The sequence below is a fragment of the Macaca thibetana genome, chromosome 1 (assembly GCF_024542745.1).
Source record: "Macaca thibetana thibetana isolate TM-01 chromosome 1, ASM2454274v1, whole genome shotgun sequence".
Taxonomy (NCBI): domain Eukaryota; kingdom Metazoa; phylum Chordata; class Mammalia; order Primates; family Cercopithecidae; genus Macaca; species Macaca thibetana.
Window position 1 is genome coordinate 183,729,179 of NC_065578.1, and position 9,055 is coordinate 183,738,233.

The following is a 9,055-nucleotide window of genomic DNA, read 5'->3' on the forward strand; positions in this document are numbered from 1 at the left end:
GTGGACAACATTCTAGGTGCCACTGGAGATTTATCTGGATATATTTGTTGGTTTGGTAGAATGAGCCAGATTTACAAAGTCCTCGAAAACCAGAAAACAGTAGTTTAAGAGATACAGAATAGGGAGGCATTGTATAATAGAAAGGCTTGTACCTTAAAACGTACAGTCTAATTAAAGAAACAAGACAGACCAAAATAACCAAATAATTTGAACCAACAAAGAGGCTTGAGCACACACAACGACCTTATCTTCCTTCTTTTTTTTCCCCTATAAAATGTAAGGTTTAATATATGAGAGCAAGGAACACCTCGAAGGCTGTGCCAGCGCGTGTGGCTTCGTGTTTCTGTGCTACATGAGACTAGTGTCCTCGTCTTCCATCGTGACAACCCTTCTCTCTCCACCCCCCCCCCCACAGTGCCAACAGGCTCTGGGCAAAGCTACCCCGTTTTCTTTTAACCTAAGGGATGCCATGGTTTGGCTGACTACGTTTGACTACCCCCACTGATGTCTGAAGTGGCCAGATACCGTGGCGATGGAAATCAGGCGAGGTACTGGCATGGAGGGTGGGGGTGCCGGGTCAAGGTCGTCTGGGTTCTCAGGAGCCAGTTTGTGCCACAGAACTATCGGCAGCTGCCTTTGTAAGGCACCTCGGGTTGGCATTCGGAAAAACCACCCCGTCTTGCCAGAGCCCCTTGGTCTTAGTTAGCAAAAGCCGTATCCGATCTAAATCATGCTTTCAATCATGAGAAATCACATTCCTTCTTTTCCCTTTCTAATGTATTCCAGTGTGTCTTTTTTTTCCTCAATTTTAATAAGCAAATTGTACCATCGTCTTATTCTGAGATGCTCCTTTTTAAAAGCTTTAGATCACATTAATGGAAGTGTTTACTGCTGGGAATATTTTCCATGTACAATGATCTGTAACCCTCTTAACTAGTTTAACTAGTTGCACATTATTAGTTCACATCCAGTTCAATTCATAAATTAAGAGAGGTGCCATTTGTCTGTAAAACAAATCAATATATATTTATGAACTTCTTTTATTCAAATATATTTTCACACATCTTAACTAAATACATAATACAGAAGCCCGTGTGGGTTGGGCAATGTGGCCCAGGAAGGCCTGAGACTAACACATCCACCTCGGCAAAAGGACAGAAAAGATCTCTTATGGTTGGGAAAAAATAGCCTTTTGTGTGTTTATTTAGTTTACAAAATATACTCAAAATGCTATTATTAGCTGAATTTGTGATTTCCTTTTCAATTTCTGAGTTATTCTTATTTTTCCCATTTTGTTTTTGTACCAAGGAGACCGCAGTCAAAAGAAAGTTACTCGGCAACTGATTTCCTTTAAACTGAAAAATTCAACAGATACTAAATTATGACAGTGATTCAGAAAGGAGGACTCCAGGGGCTTGAAAGAACATGTCTGGGATAATATGATGCTTCTAAGAGTATTGCGATCACAACGTGGTAAGCACCAGAGCATGCTGCATAACTACCTCCTTGGCTAATATGCTTTCTTCTTGGTGATGACCAATCATCTTCTATTAAACAGCAGTAATGCTGGAAGAACTCAACTACACAAGTGTAATGAAGCCAGTATTCTCCCTGGACAGATTACCTGCAACTGATTTGACACATACCATGATAAGGGCTTCAAACCTGACAAACTCTGTACTTGCTTCTGATTTATGCCATCAAGCTTCTCAGAGAAGAGATGGAATCCAAGTGTTCCATTTGGTGGAGGTGAAATGTACTGATGTGCTTAACTGCCAGTTAAGGAAAGTTGCCCCTTCTCCTTGTTCCTCACCTCCCCTCGCCCTCAGATCCACATCCCTTGTGCCACCAGGACAAGGGTCCTCTGCTGTGTGCTATCATCAAAGAGCCAAGGCCTGTCGCTCTCTCCTGCTTGTGGTTTAGGGGAGTTTATGCAAAGGAGCTGCTTCTGCAGTCTCCCAGCCGCCTCTTCACCCCTTGAGGATGTCCAGGTTTTGTGATTTTGTTTGGGGTGAGGGTGGGTGGGTGGGAGGAGGAACCACCAGGAAGAGGAGGGGATGCGACAGGACTCACGTGTTGCGACTTCCAAGTGAGTATGCTGCAATGCTGCCGCATCCCGGGTGTGGCGGGCAGGCAGGCACGGCTGTTCCTCAGATGATGGTGGCTACCCTCCCGCTGCTGTTGTTCCGGTTATTGTTTCTCCTGGACAGGTTAGGGGTAGCCATGAGCACTCAGCGCTCGTCGGGGCAGCCATACTCCAGCAGCACATTGATGCATTCCTGCCTGGAGGCCTGCCAGGTGTAGGCCAGCGCTGTGTTCCCATGGGCATCTCGGACCATGATGTCCACCCTGTACCAGATCAGGAGCTGCGCCAGGACCACATTTCCCTTGCGGCAGGTCAGATACAGTACAGTGCAGCTGTCTCTGTCTCCCTCCCCAAAGGTTTCTTTCACCTCGTCCCAGGAGCCGTGCACCAGCGGCAGGATGGCTGTCCACAGGTCCTCGTCTGTGGTGGCCCACAGCAGGTGCTGGCCCAGGGACAGCTCCGTGCAGGGTAGCGGGGCCAGGAAGAGCTTCTGCTCGTACTTGGCATGGATCCACTGTTCCTTCTTTTCCCTTGTGGAGTCTACTGAGGGTTTTGTCCACCCCTGGCTGCTCTCTTCCCAGACGTTGTTGAGTATCTCATTCCCAATGAATGACATCATCTCGATAAGCTCAACTGGCCAGTCATCCAGGTCCAGAGATCAGACTCAGGAAAGGTGGGTGCCAAGATTCCAGTGGATCACTAAGCACTTGATGCACACGAGCGCTCCCAAGTTCAAACTGGCCCAGTTAGGATTCTGGGTCTCACAGTCCACACAGTAGGAGTTCCCGTGCATGTGTCGGATTGACTGCAGGGCCATGGCCTCGCTCTGGTTCATCAGCGGGGACTTCTTCTTGCTGCTCTTGCACGACTGCAGGCTCGCCAGGCTGACCAGGATCTGGCACTTGATGGCTTGGACCCAGGTGTACCACTCCTCATTCGTCGTGGTTTCAAAGTGCCATGTTTGGCCAGTGAGGTACACAATGATAAACTCAAAGTTTTCTTGTTCTTTGGTAGTGTCGGACAGGCCATCAGCTTTGAAGTTGCTGGTGGTTTTCTGCCTACAGTGCTTCTTTCTGTTGGTGTGAGGGGAGGTGGGCTGGTGGTGCTGGAGTTACTGGGGTTGGAGCATACGGAGTCACCCAGCACCATGTCACTGCTGATGGCCAAGTTTGTAATGACTGTAGCCTCACTCCACTGGTTGACTGGAGACTGAGTAGGAGCGCTGGTGCATGCCATTTGGTTGGCTGTTGAAGAAGACCAGGCTGATGCTGCTTGCCATCTGAGACCCAGATGCACTGGTGACATTCCCTGAATTGAATGAGATGTGTAAACTCCTCATGTACTTGATAGGCCATTGGTTTTAGACCTGGAGATGGGCATGCAGGCCGACGTGGCTTAGGGTAGCCTCTTCCCTGGGACTTTCATGGTAGTTCTCAGAAGGTCAATCTCCTTACCATGAACATTCTGCATGTAATCATGTAAACTTGGATGATAGGTTCGCACACTATTGTCACACAGGGTGACATATTTCTTTTTCCATTCTTTATTCAACGATTTGCCACTTTGCTTCAACAGCATGCCCTGTATAATTGGCATGGCTCAGCTGCTCCTGATGCTGTACGCACGACTCTCCAGGCCTTTCTTCTCTTTGGGTCGCTCCCTTTCTGAGAGGTGAACCGGTTGGACCCCCACTTGGACTGCTTAGGGGCATGGGCGTGTTGGCAGTGGGAGGAACATCCATCTGAAGTTCCTTCTGGCTGGTGCTGGGAGTCTGTGGAATGGAGGAGGAATAGTCACTTAAATTCCCACCTCCATTATTTATCTAGCTGATGTGCATGGGGGACACCTGTGCAGAACAGATGGCGGAATGGCTTGGAGAATTGGGCAGCGACTTGCGGGGTCCTATGGACAACTGCTGCTTCTTCCCTGTGGCAACAATCTTCTGGGCAACCTCCTGGAAGTCCCTCTCCACGTTCAGCCGGTACATAGCACACGTCTCGTAGTACGTGCACCGCTTCAGGCCATTGAAGCGCTTCCTTGCCCTGGCATCATCAATGACCCTCGAGTTAGTGAAACTTATGGCATCCTGGGTTCCCACCAGAACCAGAGGAGTCTCACTCATGTTCCGATAGTTGGCCATCTGACTGCAGTAAACGTCTGGAAACTTATTTCATCCTCCAAGCTGAAGACAAATATAACTGCGTCCACCCACATGGCAAACTGCGCCTCCGGGGAGGGGTCCCCTTCGTCACCAATCAGCAGCAGATAGCTCTGTCCATCAACAACAATCTCTTTCTTGAACCTGCCACCACTTTGAGCTCCGGGACGGACAGACTCAGCGTCCGTTCCTAGCTGTTCACAAAGGCATCTTCCATGGCAGTGACGTGCTCCCAGATCTGGTTCTGCAGCACCGGCTCCTCCACGCACCCCAGCAGCTCACAGGTGGAGTAGACGTTGTGGTGGACCCACTGGAAGCGCTGGATGTCGGCCCGGATAGCAGCCGAGTTGGCCAGCTGCTGCCGGTAGTTTATGGTGCAGGCGCCACGCCCGGAGCCAGCATCCCCCCAGGAAGGCGGCCCGCGGGCGGCGGGCGGAGGAGGCTAGAGAAGAAAGGCACGGGCGTAGCAGGCGCGGTGGTCTCAATTCATAGCCGGGACCAGCGGCCGGCAAGCCTGCTGCGAGCGATCGGACCCCAGCGTCCCGGGTCAGTACGTCACCAGGGGGAAGCGCGCCCCCACTGCCCCCACCTGGAGCGCCCCGCGGCGGGCGTGACGGGCCCAGGAGGAGGCTCGCTGGGGCGCCTTCCTGTGACGCAGCCTCTTTCCAGCCCTAGGCCCGGCTCCGCCGAGCAGCCATTAAAAGCCCTGGCATCCGCTGAGCTCCCAACTCCGAGCCCCGAGCGCCGGGGCCCGGGGCCAAGGGCCGAGGGCTGATCCCCGGTCAGTGTGGCTGCGCCGCTCCGGGCGCCTGGCATCGGCCTTCTTTCTTAAATCTGAAGACATAATGCTTTTTTTTTTTTTTTTTTTTTTTTTTTTTTCCAGCCAAGGGAACAAAATGTTCCATCAATGAGCCAGGAATATTGAGGAATCCCTGAAAGATAGAAAATAAGACTTATGGACTGGCTTATAGCAGAATGGGCAGGGCTGAACAGCAAATTAACAAAAAGGAAAATTATAAGACATGGAAAATGGATCTAAACCTTGCAACATTTGAATGACAAAAATTGTAGATACGAAAACCAGCAAGAATGATGGTGAGGGTTGGGGAGTTAAAAAGAAGAAAATGTCCCAAATTTGCACCAAAACACGTCTTATTAAAAGGGCCCACTCAGAGTTCTCAGAATAATTAATGAAAAAAGATCTTGTCCTAGGTAAACTATAAGAGAAAGAGAATCAAGAGATTTTTATATGGAAATGTTACCTATAAAACAATGGAAATTAGTTTGCCCTTGAATTTCTCAATGGCAGTATCTTCAGGGCTAACTCTGGAATCCTTTAGGGTAACCAACAGTGAAGTGAGAGAAAATAAAAACATCCTCAGACATGAAACGATTCAGAAGGTTTATCATCTCACTGAATGACTTGAAAGCGACTCCTGCAGAATGAACAACGAATTACAAAAAAGATGTCCCAGATTCTCATCCCCAACAGATGAGGCAACAGACATTGAGCACATACTATGTGCGCTCTACACAGATTATCTCATTTTCTTCCCAGTAACTCTGAAAAAGGTACAATTATGACGCCCATTTTAAAGTGAAGAAACTCATATACAGATGTGAACCAGAATATATGAGTGATAGTCAATAAAAACATAAAATATATTATTGAATCAAAAAGTTATTGGTGCATAATATAAAAAAGAGTTTTTACAAAGATATTCTGGAGTTAAATCCCAGATCAATAACTGCAAAGCAAGTGGCAGAGGCTGTGTGAAGTTGCTTCATTAGAAAGACTCCATGTGGGAACAGTAACTACCCTTAGAGTCCCCACTTGATTGGGTTTGCAGTAACCAAGACGTATCAGTCATCTGTGGCAGCTGATCTGTGAAGTGAATGGGAATGAGGTGGGAACCATCACAGTAGTATCTTTCTCTCCTTTGATGGTAACACGTATCTCTGCAGTTCTCCAGGAATATGGCATTGCTTTTGATGTACTGTTTTGGCACCCCACTTGGTACTTCCTACCGGAATAGCCCTTACACCATGGGTGAGTGTACCAATGTAGGAATTCTGCCAGTTGCTAAGATTACCTATTCCAGCTATTCACTTGGCAACTAGGGCCCTTAACCACAGGATGAAATCACAGTCCCGCTAGCCCTGCCCAAAGGTGAACCTGGGCCAGAATTCAGTTCTTTTGTCACTCAACCTCTATAAGCTCAAAATGTTGATGGCAAACAGCAACACTTTGGGTCCCAGAAATTAGTGTTAGTTTGGGATTTGCATATGATATTCACTAAAAAGTTTGAGTATTTCCTTTTCTCCAGAGCAGTTATCTATAAGGGAGCACAAACTCTTTGGGGAGATGAAAGTTTGCATGCAGTCTTAGGTACAGTATTTCCACAGCGTCCTCATTCAAGAATATTTGGGCTATGCTCAAAAGGCTGTGGATCTGGGATCTGATTTAATGCTGGTAACAGGGTGACAAGTTGTATCTCTCTTGCTCAGGAGAGGCCTCTGTTCCCCAGACATAAAGCTGTGTTTTGTGGGTTGATTTTTGGTTTCTTTAGAGACAGGATCTCACTCTGTTGTCCAGGCTGGAATGCAGTGGCATGATCGTAGCTCACTGAAGACCTGAACTCCCGGGCTGAAGCAGTCCTCCCTCCTCAGCCTCCTGAGTAGCTAGTCATGCGTGCTCCACCATACTTAGCTCTAATTTTTTTTTTTAACTTTTTTTTGGAGGGGGAGGTAGGGGTCTTGCTATGTTGTCGATGCTAGTCTCAAACTCCTGAACTGAAGCAATGCTCCCACCTTGGCCTCCCAAAATGCTGGGATTATAGGCGTGAGTCACTGGCCGGTTTGTTTTTGTTATATAAACCAAAAAGACTTAATGGGTTATTTGTTGAGTTCATTCCTTGGGTTCCTAAAATTACTTAACCACAACCAGAGAGCTCCTGGGCCAGACCAATGTATTTTCCACCCTGCTGCCTATTACGATGACTGGAGCCCACTGTTCTTCTGGTAATTAACTCCCTCCACATGACTGCCTCCCATCCTTGCTTGCCTGTGGGAGTGTATTTTAATTTGCAGCTGCTCCTCCCAGCATTCCTGCCCTAGAAAACAGCTGAGAGAGAGAGAGAGAGAACCCCAATTTGGGTCCATCGGATGCCATTGTTCAAGTCTATTTCCTGCAGCAATGACTCCAAGCCTTTGCCTTTGCTCTTACATTTCTTACCCTACTCCTGCTCTACCACTAGATAACTTTGCTCCAAACCATCCAGAGTAAATGGAGGCTCTCATACATGAACCCCCTCAACTTTCAGCCCAGTCCTCTAAACTAGTCCCCATCATGTCTTTCCTTCTGGTCTCGGGGGGTGAGGGGGTCATTCATCCTACTCTTGATTTTATCCCCCCAGCTCCTCTAGGATCGTGACCTTACCCTTTGGTTACTATTACACAATGCTGTATATTCAATGCTTCTTCACAGACTACTTTCCTATAGCATAAAATTATGCTCTGATCCTACATACACACAACACAGACACAGAGAGAGGAGAAAGATAGCAGGAAGGAGAAATAAACACTTTCTCTTGAACTACCTCCCACTCCAGCCTTTTCTTTGTGGCCAAATCCTTAAACAATCTACACTCAGTTTTTTTCCCACCTTTTCATCCACCATTCACTACTCAGTCCATAGCAATTAGCCTGCTACTCAGGACATCTTTCTTTTACCAAAATCGTCAATGGCAAACCTACTAATTGACAAGTTTTACAGACTTTTCATCTTACATGATCTCTGCTGTTTACTGTTGGTGTCTCCTCCCTTTCTGAAAATCTCTCCTCTGTGGGTTTCTATGATGCTGTTGCTCTGGGCTTGGCTCCTAGCATTCTGCTCTATTTCCTGCTTTTGTTATTCTGTTAATGCCCATGTACGTTTAATACAGGGTCTGTCCTTGGTTCTTTACCTTTTTTTTTTTTTTTTTTTTTTTTTTGAGAGCAAGTCTCACTCTTGTCCCCCAGGCTGGAGTGCGATGGTACGATCTTGGCTCACTGCAACCTCCACTTCCCAGGTTCAAGTGATCCTCTTGCCTCAGCCTCCCAAGTAGCTAAGATTACAGGCGCCTGCCACCACGCCCAGCTAATTTTTGTATTTTTAGTAGAGACGGGGTTTCACCATGTTGACCAGGCTGGTCTCGAACTCCTGACCTCAGGTGATCTGCCCGCCTCAGCCTCCCAAAGTGCTGGGATTACAGGCATGAGCCACCACGCCCGGCCGGCTCTTCGCCTTTTTATCCATTCCCCTCTTCCTAGGTCAGCTTTCTCAATCTCATAGTTTTAGCTTTGGCTAATGCCTTCCAAACGGCATGTTCATTCATGCAACAAATATCTTTTAGCTCCTACTGTGTGCCAAGTACTGTCCTAAGAGATGGGACTACAACAGTAAGCAAAACAAAGTTTCTGTTTTTCTGGACATTACCAAAGACAAGCATTAAGCAGATAAAATATATAACATACGACATCAAGTAATGATAAAGGATCTTACAAAAAATAAACCAGAACAAGACAGTGAGAATGGGGCTGCTGTAAATGGAGTATTTAGAAAACACTTTTGTTTAACCTGTATCATACTGGCTCTCAAAGCGTAGTTCTGGACCAACAGCATCACCTGGGAACTGGCTAGAAATGCACATAATCAGGCCTCACTCAACCTGCTGAATCAGAAAGTAGGGGTGGGGAGGATGAGTCCAGCAATCTATGCTTTAACAGGCCCTCCAAGTGATTCTGATGCATGCTGTAGAGGAGTGTCCCAC

At 47.3% G+C, this 9,055-nt stretch overlaps 1 pseudogene across 1 annotated transcript; it reads right to left on the reverse strand.

Annotated features, from left to right (window-relative positions):
- Positions 1-17: 17 nt before the first annotated feature.
- Positions 18-4,420, reverse strand: LOC126940422 (arf-GAP with GTPase, ANK repeat and PH domain-containing protein 1-like; annotated as a pseudogene). Its single transcript, XR_007720753.1, has one exon. The product of XR_007720753.1 is annotated as an arf-GAP with GTPase, ANK repeat and PH domain-containing protein 1-like (transcript).
- Positions 4,421-9,055: the final 4,635 nt, after the last annotated feature.